This window comes from Mustela nivalis (genome assembly GCF_964662115.1).
Source record: "Mustela nivalis genome assembly, chromosome: 11".
Classification (NCBI taxonomy): domain Eukaryota; kingdom Metazoa; phylum Chordata; class Mammalia; order Carnivora; family Mustelidae; genus Mustela; species Mustela nivalis.
In genome coordinates, this window is record NC_139030.1 from 58,468,414 (window position 1) to 58,488,784 (window position 20,371).

A 20,371-nucleotide genomic window follows, 5' to 3' on the forward strand; every position below is an offset into this window, starting at 1 on the left:
GAAACTTCTATATACTTTCTTGAAGCAGTTGAAATTTAAACACTTTTCCTTATATTTAGCAGGTTTTTTGGACAGTTATTTTTAGTTGTGTTTTTTTTAAAATATATATCTTATTAGCATTGCCTCGTTTTTTTGCAATTTACTTGCCAGAAGTAATTTTTAAAACCTACTTAAACAGATTCGTTTTTCAAGCATTCCTCTTTATAAATTGTGTGCCTATGCATGTCAAGAATAAATCCTCCTTAAAAAAGGGAAGAAAGACAGAGCTCTTTATTGTCTGTTTTGACGTTAATAACACGAAGAAGGATTACTTGAGACATCAACCTTACCTGGCTTAGTTTTGTCACGTGAGCATTCACGTTTACTGGTGTTCTAAGTGCTCCACCTGCCTTTCAGTTTGTTTACCAGGAAATCAAGATGTGTAAACTGCAGGAAGTACTATTTGACCCTCTCCGACAGTATCTCATTACAATAATTGCTAATCTCTGAATAAGACAGCCATGTTTTGTGAGTAACTGAGAGAGAGAGGTTGTGTTAGGTAGATTTTAGGTGTTTCAACAAATAGAGCTTTGTAAATTCTTACTTGGATTATGTTTTCATGATAGCTTTTGATAAAAGACATGTGGTGACCTTTGGGGTCAGCAAAGCTAGGACACAATAGTAGGTATTCTTTCATTCCTTTTAACTGAAAAATATCACGGCTTGTTGTTTTGGAGTGCTGTCACTGCTCTGAATCGAAAGGATAATGGCTACTTCCTGATTAAACCCACTCTCCACAGTAAGCTGTTAATGTTATACTGTATGTCTTTTTCTCTTGTAAATGCAGTAGTATTTGGTGTTTTCTTTACTTTTTATCATTGTCTTTTCGTAGATAATTGGGTTCTAAATATATCCTGAAGTTTAAGTTTACAATTAGAGTAGAAACTACTGTTTTAAGTTTGGAGAATTTTTTTAATGCAAAGTATTTCTGTTTGGTAGCAACCATCTCATATACTCATTGTAGATTTTGGTTAAAGAAATTGGCTTTTAAAAAAGACATTGAAATGATAAATTATGTTATCATTTTTGGCACTTTCTTGGCACTGTAAGGAAAATTTTTAAAAAATAACTTATGTGGTAAATCAGATTAATTTTTTCAGGGAATAAAGTAATTTATTTGGATAAAGTAATTTTGGTTTGTTTAATAAATTTCACAAATCTATTTAGGTTTGTCATAATTATTGTTGCTAGTTGTTTTAATTATTAAGTTAAATTATTGTTCTTAAATTAGTTAAGAGATCCTTGTGATGTAAAAACAGCATTAAGTACTTGGAATATAAGAAGGGAATAATGAGGTTCTTAGTTTTAATCCTAAAGCTGGCAGTCACTCCATCTGTGGTCTTGGGACAATCATTTAAACTGCTTACCTCAGTTTTCTTGTCTGCTGTCCATATGAGTGTTAAGTAAAATGTGTATGTTTGTTAATTTCTTTATATTAGTACAAACTATAAAGAAAATTAGTTTTCACAAGTATTTTATAAAATGGAGAACTGTCTCTGGAGATAGAGGAGGAAAACATTCAGGAGTCTCAGTAGGCAGGGAAATGATAGAAAAATTCTTTTTATTACAATAGAAAAAATATTTTTATTATAAAATAAGAGAAAACAGGATTTAAAATAAACCCTGTATAATTGGCCTTTTAATTGGGACAAAACTGTGAGTTGTGCTCAGTTCTTAATATAACATTACCAAAAGATTATACTTTTTGTTGAATACATGACTGAAATTAAAAGTGAAAAGCTTGGAGGTGATTTAGTAAAGAGTCACACATGTTCTAAAATCTTTTTCTCAAAAGTCTTATTTCTGGATGTAAGATTATTCAGAGCAGAGGGAAGAATGTGTGTATATATTGAAGACCTGTAGATGTAGTTCATCTAAACAGTAAGATGTTTGATCTTTAAACTTTAATATGAGGTATCCTGGCAATATAAAAGAAAACATATTATGAAATTATTAAACATTGGAGGCAGTTACCAAAGATAGTTTTAGAACCTAACATCCAGAAACATTTAAAAATATTCTGGAATAATGTAAATATAATTTTCCTTTTATTGAGAGAGTTAAGGTACCTTCTTTTGCAAAATGATTATCAAAATTATTTTTGGTAACAATTTTTAATATAAATCCTTGGAGCTTTTTAGGAGATTTTAAAGATTATGTTTAGTGAATATTTTAGCTTAGTCAAGTTATTGAGGTAAGACTTATAGTAGTGGTGCTATTTAATTTGTAATAACAAATAATAGATGGCAATTATTGATTGTTCAATATATAACAATCACTGGCCTAATTCTCTTGTAGGAGATACAAACTTTTACTTTTACCCTTTTACAGTTCTTTGTGGCTAGGCCTGAGAATTATATAAAAAAAGGTAGATCAACAGGAGAAAGCATACAAATTTATTTAAAGAAGTTTTGTGTGACATAGGAGTCTGCATAAGGAAGGAAGACCCAAAGAAATGGCAAAACCTAGTTGTTTTATATTAAGCTGAACAAAGAGAGGCAGTTGTGGGAAAGTAGCTATGTGCAGAGGCTAAAAGGAGAGAATTATTTTTAACAAAGTCTGTCTAGAATTATCTCAGTCTCAACTTTTGTCCTTGGTGGTAAGAATGTTACTTTTCTTCTGGTATAGGAGGACGTCTTTCATACAGGAATTACATTTTTTGCTTTTAAGAACAAGAGGGAAGGTCAGAATGTTTTGCTTGTATTTGCTGTTTTTCAAGTGCCTTTACCTCAAAATAGTATGCTAGAGTGGCACATTCTGAATCCTTCACTATTACCTGCATTTTATTTTCGTGATAATCACATGAGGTTCAGATAACACCATTACTCCTCTATTTTTACTGATAAGGAAATAGTTGTAAGGAACTTAAATAATTTCAACGGTGTTCTTATAAGTGCCAGACCCAGGGGTGTCTGGGTGGCTCAGTGTGTTAAAGCCTCTGCCTTCAGCTCAGGTCATGATCCCAGGATCCTGGGATCGAGCCTCACGTCGGGTTTTCAGCTAGGCATGGAGCCTGCTTCCTCCTCTCTCTGCCTGCCTCTCTGCCTACTTGTGATCTCTGTCTGTCAAATAAATAAATAAAATCTTAAAAAAAAAAAAAAAGTGCCAGACCCAGACCAAACACACTAACAGAATCCAGAATCCAGAACTCAGTCTTCAGTGTCATGCCTTTAAGCATTGTATTTATATCTTGGAGATAATAAAGGTGCTTACACCTTGATTTAGATAGTTTTATTTTTTTTTTCATCAATTTATTAAATAATGCAGAGTACTTACTAGTTGTCAGGCCACGTAAGGAAGTACCAGCACTATTAATGGAAGGTAAAACAAAATTCCTTGTTTCAAGAAACTTACGATTTAGTTGAAAAGACAGAAAATTAAGAGGCTGTTTAGTACGGTTGATAACTGATATAGTAGTGGTCAGAGCAGGATGCTGAAGGCAACACAGGAAGTATCTGATGTATTCTTTTATTCACATATTTATTTGCATTTTTGGTGCTATTGTAGATACATGGGATATATCAGCAAATAAAACTTTTAAAGCTCACTAGTCTTGTGGAATGTATGTTGGAGATGCAGATAAGCATGATAAAGTATATGGCACATTTGAAGTTGGCAAGTTTCATGAAGGATAGAAAAAGTAAAGCAGAATAAGAAGGTTATGGTGGTGGTGGGTTGCAGAGGTTGCTGAAGAGATACAGAGAAGGTGATATTTGAGGAAAGACCAAGAAATTGGTTAGCTTTCCAAGAAATTGGTTGGAAATTTTGGGGAAGAGACTTCCAGGCAGAGAGGTCTTGAGGCAGGAGCATACCTGGCATGTTCAGAGTAGTGGAGAGAGACCAGTGTGAATGGAACAGAGTGAGAGAGATGGGAGGCTAGAGAAGGTATTGACAGAGGTAATGGGTAGAAGAGTCAGATCATGTAGGGCTTTACAGACCTTTATTGTGGCTTCAAGGAACCATTGCAGGGCTATCAGTAAATCTGGTTTGTATGCTTTTAAAGGATCACTCCAGTTGCTGTGTTGAGAATAGACTACATAGGGAGGCATTGACCATTAGTTAGAAGGCTCATAGAACAATCTGAGTGACTGATGTTTGATAGCAGTCAAATTCTGGATTCTATTTTTAGGGTAGAACCAAAAAAGTCTTTTGATGGATTAGATGTGGGTTATGATAGAAAGAGAAGACAAAATGACTCTAAGGTTTTGGCTGAGAAACTGGGAACAATGGTTTTGCCTTTGGCTGTGAGATGGGAAGCTATTTAGATGGAGAAACTTCCAGATAGAAATGGGCAATCAGGACTTTGGTTTTGGATGTGGTAGACTTTTAAGTGTCTGGTAGAGACATACTAAGTACAGGAGATTGGGAGAAGGCTTTCCAGAGGAGATGCCATCTAAATTGAGGCTGAAAAATGAATTGGATTTACCTGGTCCAAGAGGTGCCTTATGATGAGATTCAAGAGCATTCATTTTCTACTTTACATATTTACAAAATACAGAGTAACAGCTAAACATCCAAAAAGTTATAATATTCTTAAAAGTAATGAAATAATTTATTTCAAAGAACACTTTATTTTAGATAGTAAAATTTTCAGAATATGTCAATGGCTACTATATTAATGAGTTGTATGGGTGCCATTACAGATGTTGATTCTCACCATAGTGCCGTAAGATAAATATTCCCATTTTACACATGGAGAAACTGAGTCGTAGACAGATTAAAAATTGCCCATAGACAGATTAAAAATTGCCCAAGGTCACTGATAAATTTAGTGATGGGTCTGTATTCAAATCTAAATCTTTAGATTCAATTGCGTATTCTCATTATTTTAAAAGTATATGATATATTAAACTTTGTAAAACTTGAAACTTCTGTTTAAGGTCTCAGGGAATTGTCTTTTTTTGTCATCCTTGTAGTACTATAGTGATACCCTTGGGACATAAGGCTATAGATTCTATCATGGAGTTAAGCCATTTGTCAGGTTTTTATTTTAATGTCTGCACAACTTTTGTACAGTTACCTATTACAGACAGTCCCTCCACTCTTAGCCCTATCCCTGTGCCTAGTGCTTAATATGTGCTTAGAAAATTACAGCTGCTCTCATCATCATCTTTATCCTTCTTTCTAATATGCTGTGACCTTGGGAATCACAGTCCAAGGTTGTTGGAGTCATGTGTAAATTATAAAACCTCAGAGATTAAGGGCATGAGGACTTTTTAATTAATAAAGAATGAGTTTAACTCATGTATTTATCTGATGGAAACCCATTTTTGCTTCTTTCCCTTTATTGGCTGTTTTCTGGGGAAGTGCATTTGATAAATAGCTGTGTTTCTGACTAGAAAAGCAATCTTCCCTGAGATGTCAGTGGATATTTTCACTGTAAAAGTGAAAATAAGTCATTCTACTTCAGTAGGGAATAGAAACATAGTTGTTCATTGAAACAGATTTACTTTTGAGGTAATAATCCTATATTTTAAAAACTTAAACATTTGCCTTTAGATCAATTTATATAATTTATGATATGTTTTTAAAACACATTGAAGAGAAGGTCATTCAGACATTCTGCAAGAAAGAAATATTTTAACAAAAGCATTTTGCACATTTTTAAAAGTACCAATTAAAAGCAAAACAAAACAAAACTCCACTGTGGATTAAAATAGACTATAAACCTAACAGGTTATTTTAAGCATATATTAAGGCCCTAAGTATTTACCTAGTCTTTATATTTCTGTTGTGTAACTATATGGCTTTTTTCCAAGTGCACTGTTTTATACATTTCCCCGTTTTTCAGGCTATTTTTTTCAAAGGAACAAAAGTAAATAAATACTTATTTTTCCTATTTCTTTTTCTAACATCTTCCTTTTCTTTCATTTTATACCCCCCAAATACCTATGTAAAATTTATTTTAAGACCACTGTAATTATTAAATGAGATTTTTCAATAAACAAAAATTTTGGTTGGCTATTGTAACTTTATTATTTGTATAATCTCATATTTTAGTTAATTCTATTTAGGATTAGAAGTGTCTATCCTAAACATATCTACTTAGGCATAAAAAATACTAGTATATATGTTAAATGTTTGTATATTCTTTTAAATGTTTGTATATTCTATTTTGTTTTTGTTTTTGGGCAGTGTCTCTAATTCATTTTGGGAAAAAAAGAAAAATGGTCAGTCAGAAATTTTTTTCTGAAAATATCCTACTTTGTTTAATAATTATACTGAATTAAATCTATTACATCCTTGAGTAATTGTAGATTGCCCAGGGAATGAGTATGCTGATTTTTTTTTTTAAGATTTTATTTATTTATTTGACAGAGAGAGAGAGAGATCTCAAGTAGGCAGAGGAGGAGGGGGAAGCAGCTCCCTTTCAGCTCCCTGCTTAGCAGAAAGCCCAATATGGGGCTCAATCCCAGGACCCTGAGATCATGACCTGAGCTGAAGGCAGAGGATTAACCCACTGAGCCACCCAGGCGCCCCTGATTATTTTTTTGAGACTGCTTTCTCTTAACATTTGTTACTGAAGTTTTTACTCTATGTATTTGTGTAAGTGTAATACTGAATTATTTTTGGAACACTTGAAGATGGCAGGAAGCTACTGGGTCCTCTTGACAATCTGAGCTGCTACTCATCTTGTGTGGTAAACAAAGTACAAACAAATATTAAATATAGAGCTTTAGCTGATAATATGAGCAAGTAATCTTGTTTTATCAACAAAGCATAATGAAATATGAAATGTGTAGCAGTAATTAAAAAACACTAACAATGCCAAAAAGAGGGTAATATTAATCGCGGAATAATTTAAACCAGTACAATTTGAGAATAAGAGAAGAGTCACTAGGATGACCAGGGAAAGCTGGAAAGAAGGAAAAAAAGACTTGAACTTCAAGCATGTAAGAAAGACTTCAAATATTAATTTTTATAACATGTTTACTGACATATTTCACAGACCACAAGTTATAATTCACCCATTTAAAGTATATAAACCAATGTATTCTACATTATTAAGTTTTTTAAGTTGTGAAAGAATATATAACAGAACTTGCCATTTTAACTTTTTTTTCTTTATTTTTAAAGATCTTATTTATTTATTTGACAGAGAGAGAGAGAGTGAGAGCGAGCACAAGCTTGGGGAGCAGAAGAAGGAGAGGGAAAAGCAGGCTCCCCACTGAGCAGGGAGCCTGATGTTCGACTTGATCCCAGGACCCTGGGATCATGACCTGAGCCAAAGGCAAATGCTTAATGGACTGAGTCACCCAGGCACCCCTTAACTGTTTTCTTTAAAAAGATTATTTAAGATAGAGCATGTGCTGGGGCATGAACAGAGGGAAGGGCAAAGGAAGGGAGAGAATCTCAAGCAGACTCCCTGCTGAGTGCAGAGCCGTCTGCAACCCTGAGATCATGACCTGAGCGGAAATCAAGAGTCAGTTGCTTAACTGAAACTTAACTTAAAATGAAGGCACCACTTCATTTTAATCATTTATTGGCATTAAGTACATTTACAGTGTTGTGCAACAGTCACTACTGTCTATTTCCAAAACTTTTCATCACCCAAAACAGAACTCTCTAACCATTAAGCACTAATTCTCCATTCCCTTTTTTCCCCAGCTCCTGGTTAACTTGAATCTGTTCTCTTTCCACATCAGTTTGTCTACTCTAGATAACCCCTTTAAGTGAAATCATATAATAATTGTCCTTTTGGGGGCGCCTGGGTGGCTCAGTGGGTTAAAGCCTCTGCCTTCAGCTCAGGTCATGATCCCAGGGTCCTGGGATCGAGCCCTGCATCAGGCTCTCTGCTTGGCGGGGAGCCTGCTTCCTCCTCTCTCTCTGCCTGCCTCTCTGCCTTCTTGTGATCTCTGTCTGTTAAATAAAATCTTAAAAAAAAAAAAATTTTGTCCTTTTGTGTCAGGTTTATTTCACTTACTATGTTTCAAGTTTCATCTATGTTATAGCTGTATCGGAATTTCATTGCTGTTTAGGACTCTAATATTCCATTATCTATCTATCACAAATATGACAAATATATGTAGGTATGTATATATCTCATTTCTTGATGGATTTTTAAATGTACAAATATCTGTTCAAGACAGTACTTTCAATTCTTTTCAGTGTATATATGCACCTTGGAGCGAAATTTGTTAGGTCATGTGGTAATTTTATGTTTAGCTTTTTGAGGAACTGCCAATCTGTTTTCCATAGTGACTACACCAAACATTAACTTTTACTCTATCATATTATAGAGTATATAAAAGATTACACTGAATGAATACTGGCTTCAGCACATAACAGACACTTTAAAGATTTAATTTATTTATTTGTGAGAGAGAGCTTGAGAAAGCACAAGCACGGGAAGCTTCAAAGGGAGAGGGAGAATCTGATGTCCCCCTGAGCAGTGAGCCCGATGTAGGTCTCGATCCCAGGACTCTGAGATCATAGCCTGAGACAAAGGTAGATGCTTAATGGACTGACCCACCCTGGCACTCCACATACACTTTCTTAAAAGGAAAAAAGAGAAGAGAAACATTTATGTATGAAAAAACACCTCTTAAAGTTAACTTTAATAAAATAATTAAGTCTTCTGGTTGCATGTAATTCCAATTTTGCTGTAATATTTTATAGAATATGGTCATTGAATTTGTTTCTCAGTTCCTAAGAATCTATTGTGAAAGGATAAGTATGGACATTTCCACAAGTAATTGGTATAATTTTAGTGTAATTCTGTCCGATATTCAGATTTTTTTTTAGTTGCCTTTTTCACATTATAAAGTAAAATCACTCTTTTTTATATCTAACTGGAAAATACTTCCAATACACATTTTTTAGTCATTTTATATTAACTTACTTCATTTATGTTAACATTTTGTATTTTAAGTCATGAGAGAGAAGACTAGTGGCGTTTCAGTAGACATTTTTGAGATGACTCTTAAAATTATAAATTCTGGAATTCACTGTGATTTAGCAGAACAATGTTTACCTGTATTTTTTTAGATCAATGAGGGACCATTAAGCCAAAAGATAGGCTTATTTCTTTCCCTGGCTGGATTAACCCAGGAAAATGGGAAGCATTATTGGAATAGGGAAATTTCTTGACTTAATTACAAATGTCCCTAGGAAGTATATATAACATAAAAAGTACATAAACAATAATGAATTACACTTGCATTGGGACACCTGGGTGGCTCAGTGGGTTAAAGCCTCTGCTTTCGGCTCAGGTCATGATCCCAGAGTCCTGGGCTCTCTGCTCAGCAGGGAGCCTGCTTCCTCCTCTCTCTCTGTCTGCCTCTCTGCCTACTTGTGATTTCTGTCTGTCAAATAAATAAATAAAATCTTTAAAAAGAAATAATGAATTACACTTGTGGATTCAATATGGCAATAGTAATAACAGATATAATTGGTCACCTTAATAAGAATATTGTTTTAGGACATCAGAGAAGTAATATCTGAAAATAAAAGAAGACTAATCAGAAGCTTTCTTTAAATTTCTCATCAAAGGTGGGGGACACCTGGTGGCTCAGTCTGTTGTGTCCAACTCTTGACTTTGGCTCAGGTTATGATCTCAGGGTCATGAAAGCAAGCCCCAGGGTAGGCTCTAGGCTCAGCAGGGAGTCTGCTTGAGAATCTACTCCCCCATTCCCGCTTATTGAGTCTTCCCACACATAAGTAGGAACTGAGAATGAGATTACAGGGTCTCTAAAACTTCAACAAAGGTTAAGCCTGGAGAAAGCTTTTACGTAAAAAAGTTTCCACTTGGTTAAAACCGAAAAGACAATACTTAATTGAGCATAGAACTGTGGTTGATTTAAATACTTTGATAAGCTACTGAAAATTAAATAATTAGGTAAAATATTTTAAATGTTGTGACATTGCTAAGCTGGTAAGGAAGTAAAGAATTTAAAAGATCAAAAACTAAGTGAAGCAGAAAATTTAAAGAGGAAGATTAGAAGGAGATATTGTTAAAATGTCCATAGTATTCAAAGTGGTCTATAGATTTCAGTGTAATTGCTATTAAAATCTCAATGGTGCTTTTTACAGAAATAGAAAAAAAAATTCTAAAATTCATATGGAACCATAAATGATCCAAATACAAAAACAAATCTGTAGAAACAAGAACAAAGCTGGAGGCATCACATTTCCTGATTTCAAAGTATCGATGAATGGATAAAGCCATAGTAATCACAACAGTATAGTACTGGAATAAAGACAAACATATAGACCAATGAAACAGAACAGAGAGCCCAGAAATAAATCCATACATATATAGTCAACTGATTTTTGAAATGGGTGCCAAGAGTACACAATAAGGAAAAGCTAGTCTGTTCAGTAAGTGGTAATGGGAAAACTGCATATCCATATGCAAAAGAATGAAATTAGACCCTTATTTTACACTATACACAAAAATCAACCGAAATGGATTAAAGAGTTAAATGTAAGACCTGAGGCAGTAAAACTCCCAGAATAAAGCCTAGGGGAAAGACTTCATAACATTGATCTTGGCAATGATTATTACAGATATGTCATCAAAAGTATAGGCAACATACACAAAAATAAGTGAGTAAGACTATATCATGTTAAGAATCTTCTGCACAGCAAAGGAACAGCAAAGTGAAAAGGCAATATATGGAATGGGAGAAGATACTTGCAAACCACGTATCTGATAACGGGTTAATCTTTAAAATATATAGGTGACCCTTGAACAACATAGGTTTGAGGTGTGTGGGTCCATATACACATGGATTTTTTTTTTTCAATCAATACAGTGCAGCATTGTAAATGTATGTTTTCTTCCTAATATTTTCTTCTATCTTGCTTTAAGACTACAGTATATAATACATATAATATACAAAATATTTCTTAATCAACTGTATTATTGGTTAGGCTTTTGACCAAGAGTAGGCTATTAGTAGTTAAGTTTTTGGGGAGTCAAAAGTTATATGCAGATTTTTTTACTGCATGGAGGGTCAGTGCCCCTTACTTTCATGGTTTTTTTTTTTTTTTTTAAGATTTTATTTATTTATTTGACAGAGATCACAAGTAGGCAGAGAGAGAGAGAGAGAGAGAGGAGAAAACAGGCTCCCTGTGGAGGAGAGAGCCCGACGTGGGGCTCGATCCCAGGACCCTGGGATCATGACCTGAGCTGAAGACAGAGGTTTTAACCCATTGAGTCACCTAGGTGCCCCCCCCCTTATTTTCATGTTGTTCAAAGGTCAACTCTATAAGGAATGCTTACAATTCAATAGCAAGAAACTAATAACCTGATTTTAAAAGGGACTAAGGACTTGCATAGACATTACTCCAAACAAGACATGAAAACAGCCTACACTTACATGAAAAGATGCTCAGCATCACTAATCAAAGAAATATAAATCATATCATTCTACACCTTTCAGGATGGCTACTATCAAAAAAACAAAAGATAGGTGTTTGCTAACATGTGAGGAATTTGGAACCCTTGCACACTGTAGGAATATAAAATGATGCAGCCACTATGGAAGATAGTAGTATAGACATAACTCAAGAAGTTAAATATAGAATTACCGTATGTTCTAGCAATCCCACTTCTGGGTATTTATCCAAAAAAATTCAAATCAGGGTCTTGAAGACATATTACTGCTCCTATGGTTTATTAGACACTATTCACGATAGCCAAGATGTGGAAACTTCCTAAATATTCATCAACAGATAAATGGATAAAGAAAATAGCTACATGAATATAATGGGATATGGTTCAGCCTTAAAAAGATGGAAATTCTGCAGTATATGAGAACATAAATGAAACTTGTGAACATTATGCTAAGTCAAATAAGTCAGTTGCAGACAAATGCTGTATGATCCCACTTAAGAAAGGTATCTAAAATAGTCAAATTTATAGAATCAAAGAGTGTAATGATTGTTGCCAGGAAGTGAAAGGAAGAAGAAATGGGAAACTACTGATCAATGGGTGTAAAGCATCAGTTAAGCAATACGAATAAGCTCTAGAGGTCTGCTCTATGGCATTGTGCCAATAGTCAACAATAATGTAGTGTACACTTAAAAAAATTGTTAAGAAGGCAGATTTCAGGTGCCTGTTTGGCTTAGTCTGTAGAATGGGCAACTATTGATCTCAGGGTCATGAGTTCAAGCCTCATGTTGGGTATGGAGTCTCCTTAATTTAAAAAAAAAGGAAGTGGATTTCATATTAAGTATTCTTATGACCATAAAATAAAAATTAAATTTAAAGAGGGTAGAAAAAAATACCAAAGTCAGCTTTCCTTTCAAAGGCATCTGCTGAAACTAGTGATTGGAAAGTATTTTTTTTTAGGTTGTGTAATCCATAGAAATCAAATGTATCTTGCTTTCTATTTCAAAATAGCTCTACTTCCAGTTAGAAACAATATGGCCCCTTTTAACCTCACTTTTTCAAAGTTTTAAATTTTGTTGTTTTTTTTTAAGATTTTCTTTGAGAGCAACAGAAAGAGAAAGAGAGAAAGAGAGAGCCTGAACCATGGGGAGGACAGAGGGAAAGAGAGAAGCAGACTCTCCACTGAGCAGGGACCCCCCAGACATGGGGCTGGATCTCAAAACCCTGGGATCATGACCTAGCTGAAGGCAGACGCTTAACTGACAGAGCCACCCAGGTGCCCCTTAAGTTTCTTTTAAAAGTATTTATACCTTTAGGGATGCCTGTGTGGCTCCATCAGTTAAGTACGGGTCTTCGGCCCAGGTCATGATTCCAGTGTGCCAATGGAGTGCCGCATCAGGATCTCTGCTTAGCAGAGAACTGGCTTCTCCCTCTGCCTGTCGCTCCCCCTTCTTGTGCTCGCATTCATTCTGTCTCTCTCTCTCTGACAAGTAAATAAATAGAATCTTAAAAAAAATTTTTTTAAATAAAGTATTTGTACCTTTAGTATAACTAATTATCTTTCATCCGTTCTCATTTTTCTTCAATTATTTTATTATTCAATTTAGAAGATTACTTATCACATGGTAGGAAGCATAAGTGAATTCTAGATCTAATTTTATTGCCAGTAGCTTAGTATACTGATATACTGATCTACTGGATTAAGTGGTGTTTAAAGTATGTTTGTGCCAACACTGGCCTTTTCCAGTATATTGCCAGATGTGGACGAACTTGACAGCTTGGAGGTATCTTTGTTTGCCTGTTCTTCCCAGGTCTTCCTTTTTATCTTCTAAGATCGTCTAGAATTTCTTTTATCTCTTTACTCTACTGTAGTGAATTTCATTACTGATTCAGCATTGATCTGTTGCCTAATAAATTTTCTTTAGATTTCTTAGCAGATTTCTCCAGGTTTTAGATTTCTTCAATATGTCAGGCTACATTTTGGAAGCGAACCTCTTTTGTGTGTGTGTGTGTGTGTCCTTGGTAACATTGAGATCTCCTTTGCTGCCATCAAGACTTTCTTTGATGGCCATCTACCATCTTTCAGAAGGTCTTCTTTTCTTATTATTCCAGACTCTATTTGAGGGCCTCATGAATCTTTAATTTTTATTACCATAATTTAGTTACATTATTATGGACACCACTACTTCTCTGTTGGCTTGTCCTGCAAGGTATTATACCTGATATCGAGCAGGTGGGTTGTGTGTGAGTGATGGATTATTTATCATTCCTACTAATAGTGCCATTGTTGGACTCCTTGCTCTTTGGTATTTTATCTTAATTGTTAAATTCTTTCCCTTCATTATTTTTTCCTTTTCCTTTTCTTATCCTCCTTATACCCTAGAACACAACTTAGTGAGTGTGGAAATGGACTCAGTACTCTTAGTTATTTATCTTTGACACCAAAAGGAAAATATTCAGGGTGTCAAAAATTAGAAAAAAGGAGACCAAGACATTGGTGGTAATGACGTTTTCCCTGCTGGCCCTATGTTATAATAGATATACAGTTTCTGAAAGGCAGGCCCTCTTTTCTGAGCTGCAGCCCAAGTATTAAAAGTATTCTTCAAGGTTTGGGGTGTTTCTTCAACCAGGCCTACTTGGGTATTTTTGTGGGATATAAAAGTTCCAGAAGATTTCATCAAATAATAGCTAATAGGAATCTTCATTATTCCTCTCTGAAAGCTTTTCTGAAGTCTTTATTTCCTAAGTAGGATCAGTTTGTTCTAATCTGTTTATTTTATTAACCATTCCTTAGACATGATATTGAAGCTGAACTCTGGATATTTGGTCATCCAGTGCAGCATATTACAATTCGAATATCCTGAGCAAGCTGGGATGATAGGTTCCGTTGCTGTGTCTACTTCTGCTGTCATAATGCTAGCTCCCTCCTTTTGGGGCCAAAGATAAATAATTGAGAGTATTGAGTCCATTTCTACCCTCAGTAATGTAGAGCCTCAAGAAGTGATAGATCTTGACAAGTGTTACCTGGTAAGGGATTCATGGCTGCCTGGAGAGCCTTACCCAAGTAGTCACATGTCCTCATCGAAACTTTTTTGGAGGTATGACAGTCTTATAATCCCTCCTTCCTTTTAGTATGCCTACTGTATATGTAAACCTTGGTTTAAACGTTCTACAACCTACAGCAGCCCTTATAAGAGTTCTTGTAAGAGTTCTTTGGGAAGAGACAGAAGTCTCTTAGAAAGTAAAGATCTTTGGTTCAGATTTCTCTGTCCCTGTTATGACAGGAGGATGACTGTAAGTTCTCACACCTGTCCTTGTTAACAACCACCTTCAATGCTCACTTGGGCACAAGATAGACAGTCTGTATGCATGTATATGCATGTATAACCTATTCAGATCCTTCATTAACAATTGTTTTTCAAGTTGCTGTTTGCCTTTTCTAGTGTATAGAAGCTCTTTTTACATTTAGCTGTTTATTACTTGTATGAATTTGTCTCTGTGATTTATTAATTTTCCCATCTAACTTTTGGACCTTAAGATTAATTCTGTTTTCTTCCCATTCTTTCATGGGATCTTCTCATCCAGGGTGTCTATGGATTTTCCTACTTTTCTTGTACTTGTCTTAATCCCTCCTACCACCTCAGTCTTTTTCTTTTCATTTTAATTACTCTTATAGCATCCTTAATAATATATACCAGGCCAAAAGTGCAGTGAGCACTAGTTGATTATTATTTTCATTTGAACCTCAAAATCGATAGAATTTAGTAATGTTGAACTGAAGCTTTTTAAAGCACTATGACAATGGATTTCAATTCTGGTTGCCCATTAAAATCTCCCAGAGAGCTTTCCAAAACTTTTAATATATAGCCCCCATCCCCGGAGACTCTGATATAACTGGTCTGAAGTTGGTCCTTGACATAAGTATACATATTTTTAAGATCCCCAGGTGTTTCTAATATACAACGAGGGTGAGAACCATTGCATTAAAGGAAGTCTAGGTAAAATTCTTAAGTAGCAAAGAATTCATTTAATAGTAAATATTTGAAAACCTAATAAGTGAAGGCACTGTGCTGAAATTCTCTTCTACTGTGAAACAAATTATACACTTGTTTGTTTCACCAGATTCTAAGTTTTTTATTGGTCAGATTTTCTCAAAGTGGATGAGAACTTCCTTTTATTGTGGGCTTACTACTTTTACCTAAGGTATTGAGGATACCTTAGGATATTGTCTAAATCATTTTCATAATGTTACTCCTCTCCATCAATATTCAAAGTAAATTGATTGTGATTATATACAAAACATGTAGCTTTATAAATCAAATTCTATTTACTAAGGCAGATTTTGAAACATAATTGTTTTCTGCATTTTTGTTTAAAATATATGCTACATATACAGATTGAGTAGCAGAACCAAATTAATTCACGTGAAATTTTGTTAGAAGAATGTTCTGGATTTGCACTTTAATGTATTTATGGATAATATTTTATATTTATATAAAAATTATTATACTGTATAAGCAGAGTGGAATCTCATTTATCTGTCTTCAGTGGGACTCTAATATATGTCTTAAGAGAGATGTTTAGTTTGAGACCCTTATACCGAGTGTGACTGAACTGACCTCAGGTCTTGCTATGTTTTAACTAAAATAAAATTAGCTAACACAAGGAAACTAGTAACCCTAACTCCTTTCCTATAATGAATTTAGGAAGTTTTATATAAATACTGGAAAAGAGTTGATTGGCAAAAAATATATCACTAGAATGGCAAGTTAAATTTTTAGGTTTCAACAGTTTATTAAAATGAAAAGAAGGGATGCCTGCATGGCTTGGGTGGTTAAGCTTCTGCCTTTGGCTCAGGTCGTGATCTCCAGGTCCTGGGATTGAGCCCTGTGTTGGACTCCCAGCGCAGCAGGATGTCTGTTTCTCCCTCTCCCTCTGCCTCTCCCCTTGCTTGTGCTCTCTGTGTGTGTGTGTATGTCTCTCTAATGAATAAAGTCTTTTTTTTTTTTTTTTTTAAGAAATGAAGAGGCCCAAGTACCAACAGAAGAATCTGTACCTTGAACTTACAAGTTAGGTTTTTTGAATGATAGGATAAATGTACTAATCAAGAATAATACGGGGCACCTGGGTGGCTTAGTGGGTTAAAGCCTCTGCCTTCAGCTCAGGTCATGATCTCGGGATCCTGGGACCCAGCCCCGAATCGGGCTCTCTGCTCAGCGGGGAGCTTGCCTCCTCCTCTCTCTCTGCCTGCCTCTCTGCCTACTTGTGATCTCTGTCTGTCAAATAAATTAAAAAAACAAACAAACAATAATGCTTTTGCTTTAATTATCAAGTTCATAGTATATTTAGAAGTTAAAGTAATGTATAAAACTTTGATTTATTTTATTCAATTTATTTACCTAGTCTGTAAAAAGTTTTTGAAGAGATTTTCTGATTTACTTTTTTAGGTTCATGGCTTTTTGGAGTTAAAGAGGTCCCCAATTTGTCACTCTTTTTGAATATCTGTTCATTTATTCATTCATCAAATATTCATTGAGCATATTCTATATGCTAGGACTGTTCTAGGACACTGAAGATACAGCAGCAAACATTATATAGTCAACGGTCTTGTGGGGAAGTCAGACAATAAATAGAAAAACAAAATATAAAGTAGATGATAAATTTTAGGTGGTATATTTTAGATGGATAAAATATATTTCAGATTGTAATACATGCTTAGGAGAAGTGGTATTGGTGATATAGTGGTGATTTTTAAATAAAGTGGCCAGGAAGGGCCTCATGAAGAAGGTAGTGTTAAGACATTTGACCATTCTGAACTAAACTTGTAGGAGAAGATTTAAAAAAAAAAAAAGCTTTCCTAATGTATTTTCAAAAGTAGAGTCCCAAGCATATGGGAAAACTATAGTTAGAAATGTTAAATTAAATAGCCCAGTGTCAGATACTATTAATTAGTACCATAGCTGAAAGTAGAATCATGGCCTTCTTACTCTAAGTCTTCCTCCTTGTTATTTTGCTCTTTTATTTGGGGATGTGAAGATGAGATGTGGTTAGTTATTATATATATTATTGTTACACCTTTCTGCTATTTATTTAGAAGATCTATAATCAGCTAAAATAATTACAGTTTTTTAGGTGGATAAAAAAGCATAAACCATGATAAAACTTTTGCTTCTGAGTATAGAATTACAGAAGACCAAGAAGGATCATATTGAACAAGTTGATACTCATACTTAAAACAGATATTCATATTTACAGCAAGTTCATATTCATACTTACAACAGGGGCTGCTTCTACTTGAGGATAAAGTAGCCTTTTCCTACTATAATGGTAGGGGGATTGGGTTAACTGATAAAGACTATTTTGTATTAACTTTAACAAGGATATGGGGACTGTCCAACAGAGCCGCCAGAAATTTTAGTCTAGGGCATTAAAATAGTTATCAAGGGAATCCAAGGTCTTACATAAACAGTAAATGGGGGACGCCTGGGTGGCTCAGTTGGTTAAGCAGCTGCCTTCGGCTCAGGTCATGATCCCAGCGTCCTGGGATCGAGTCCCACATCGGGCTCCTTGCTCCGCAGGGAGCCTGCTTCTCCCTCTGACTCTGCCTTCCACTCTGTCTGCCTGTGCTCGCTCTCGCTCGCTCTCTCTCTGACAAATAAATAAATAAAATCTTTTAAAAAAAAAAAACAGTAAATGGAACCATCAAATCAAAAGAATGAGGAAGAATGAAAAGTTGATAGAAGCGACAGAACCAGAGTAGAATCAAATGGAAACAGGAGAGTAGGTTCAAAATTAGGATCATGATTGACAAATATATGTCCAACTGTCCCCCTTATAGGTTCTTAATATTGTTATTGAGTTTGGGGGGATAGATTAAAAGAAATATAGACCTTGCTGGCTAACATTTTTTCACTTCAGAAATTGAAAATGAATAAGCAGTTTGTTTAGTTATTGACAAGCATATTTATGAAGACTTAAAGTTATTAGTACATTAAAAATTTAAAAGAAGTAGAGGTTTTTTTCTATGCCTTAAGTTTCTCCTTCATTTTTTAAACTGACAGTTGGTGATAAGTATTACCACATATATGATGCAGAGATACTGAAAGAATTTTGAGTAGGGAAGTGGCAGGATCAGGTTTTTATATTAAAATGATTACTATTTTTGTAGTGGGATTACTATGGTTGTATGGAGGAGAATTGGGGAAAAGAGAAGAGAGTTAACAATTTACATGGCTTAGAATCTCAGGTTTATTTTTCTTTATTAAATCCCTCTATTATAAAAATCTAGCTAGTCACATGACCATTGGAATGAAGTTGTGGAACAAGTCTGATAAGTACTTAGGAACTGAAAATCTTGGATAAACCTGTTCAGTTCCAACTGAATTAATAGAGCGTTAGCAAGTTTATATAAGTGAGTATATATACACACGCATATACAGAGATGCAAAATTAACTACACAGTTTACATTCCCACTAACAGTGTAAGAGGATTCCCTTTTCTCCACATCCTCACCAACACCTGTAGTTTCTACTGTTGTTAATTTTAGCCATTCTGATAGGAGTGAGGTGTTATCTTCTCATGGTTTTGATTTGTATTTCCCTGATCGTAAGTGATATTGAGCATCTTTTAATATGTGTTAGCCATCTATATGTCATTTTTGAAAAAATATCTATTCATCTCTTCTGTCCATTTCTTAACCAGATTATTTGTTTTTTGGGTGTTGACTTTGATAAGTTCTTTGTAGATTTTGGATAGATTTATCAGATATGTTATTTGCAAATACCGTCCTCCATTCTGTAGGCTGCCTTTTAGTTTTATTGATTGTTTCCCTTGCTGTGCAAAAGCTTTTTATCGTGATGAAGCCCCAACAGTTCATGTTTGCTTTTGTTTGCCTCTTGCAACATGTCTAGTAAAAATTGGCTACGACTGCGGTCAAAAAAGATCTCTGCCTGTGTTTTCCTCTAGGATTTTGATGGGTTTCCTGTCCCACATTTAGGTTTTTCATCCGTTTTGAATTTATTTCTGTGTATGGCCCAGTTTCATTCTTCTGCATATAGCTTTCCAATTTTCCCAACACAATTTATTAAAGAGACTGTCTTTTTTCCATTGGATAGTCTTTTCGGCTTTGCTGAAGATCAGTTGAACTTAGAGTTGTGGGTCCATTTTCTGAGTTCCCTATTCTGTTCCATTCATCTATGTGTCTGTTTCTGTGCCAGTACCATAATTGTCTTGATGACTGCAGCTTTGTAATACAGCTTGAAGTTTGGAATTCTTTGTATCCAGTTCTGTTTTTCTTTTTGAGTTGCTTTGGCTACTCAGGGTCTTTTGTGGAAACCCGGGTATTCTTAACTTTTGAACATTTGAAGTGGAATATTTAGATAACCACTTTAAGCATAGTGTTGTAGCCCAAGTAAGTACCTATGGTTCTATCATTAGACTGTATTTACTTTAGTAATCAATAAGCTACTTCAAGAGGATACTTAATTTTATCATTTCATTGCTCATTCTAGAATGATTTTGTCATTGAGTTGACACGTGGTTTTACCCTGTAGAAATACTAAAAATAAAATTGGCTCGTAGTTATATTAATTATATCACTATATTTAACTGTTAAATATTTTCATGTACTTAGTGCAGGGCATGTTGAGACATGTTTGGGATATATAATTAGGGCCTTCTATTATAAAGGTAGGCAATTAAGTTCTCTTTGAGCAGTGTTATGGAGGGTCTTGATTTTTTCAAATAAAAACTAGGAAGTACTGGGCGCCTGGGTGGCTCAGTGGGTTAAGCCACTGCCTTCGGCTCAGGTCATGATCTCAGGGTCCTGGGATGGAGTCCCACATCGGGATCTCTGCTCAGCAGGGGGCCTGCTTCCCTTCCTCTCTCTCTGCCTGCCTCTCTGTCTACTTGTGAACTCTCTCTGTCAAATAAATAAATAAAATATTTTAAAAAAATAGGAAGTACTATTAATACTTGGGGCTATTGGAAAGTAG

The 20,371-nt window shown here is 34.9% G+C and overlaps 1 protein-coding gene across 25 annotated transcripts in view; it reads left to right on the plus strand.

Annotated features, from left to right (window-relative positions):
• Nucleotides 1–303: 303 nt before the first annotated feature.
• The window catches only part of BAZ2B (bromodomain adjacent to zinc finger domain 2B), a 193,494-nt gene continuing 173,426 nt past the window's right edge, over nucleotides 304–20,371 (plus strand). For 6 of the 25 annotated variants that reach the window (XM_082691327.1, XM_082691299.1, XM_082691309.1 and 3 more), the window contains exon 1: nucleotides 304–778. The gene's annotated coding sequence lies outside the window, so the exon portion shown is untranslated. The remainder of the gene's footprint in view (nucleotides 779–20,371) is intronic. The other 19 variants (XM_082691312.1, XM_082691303.1, XM_082691308.1 and 16 more) reach the window with 11 other exon arrangements.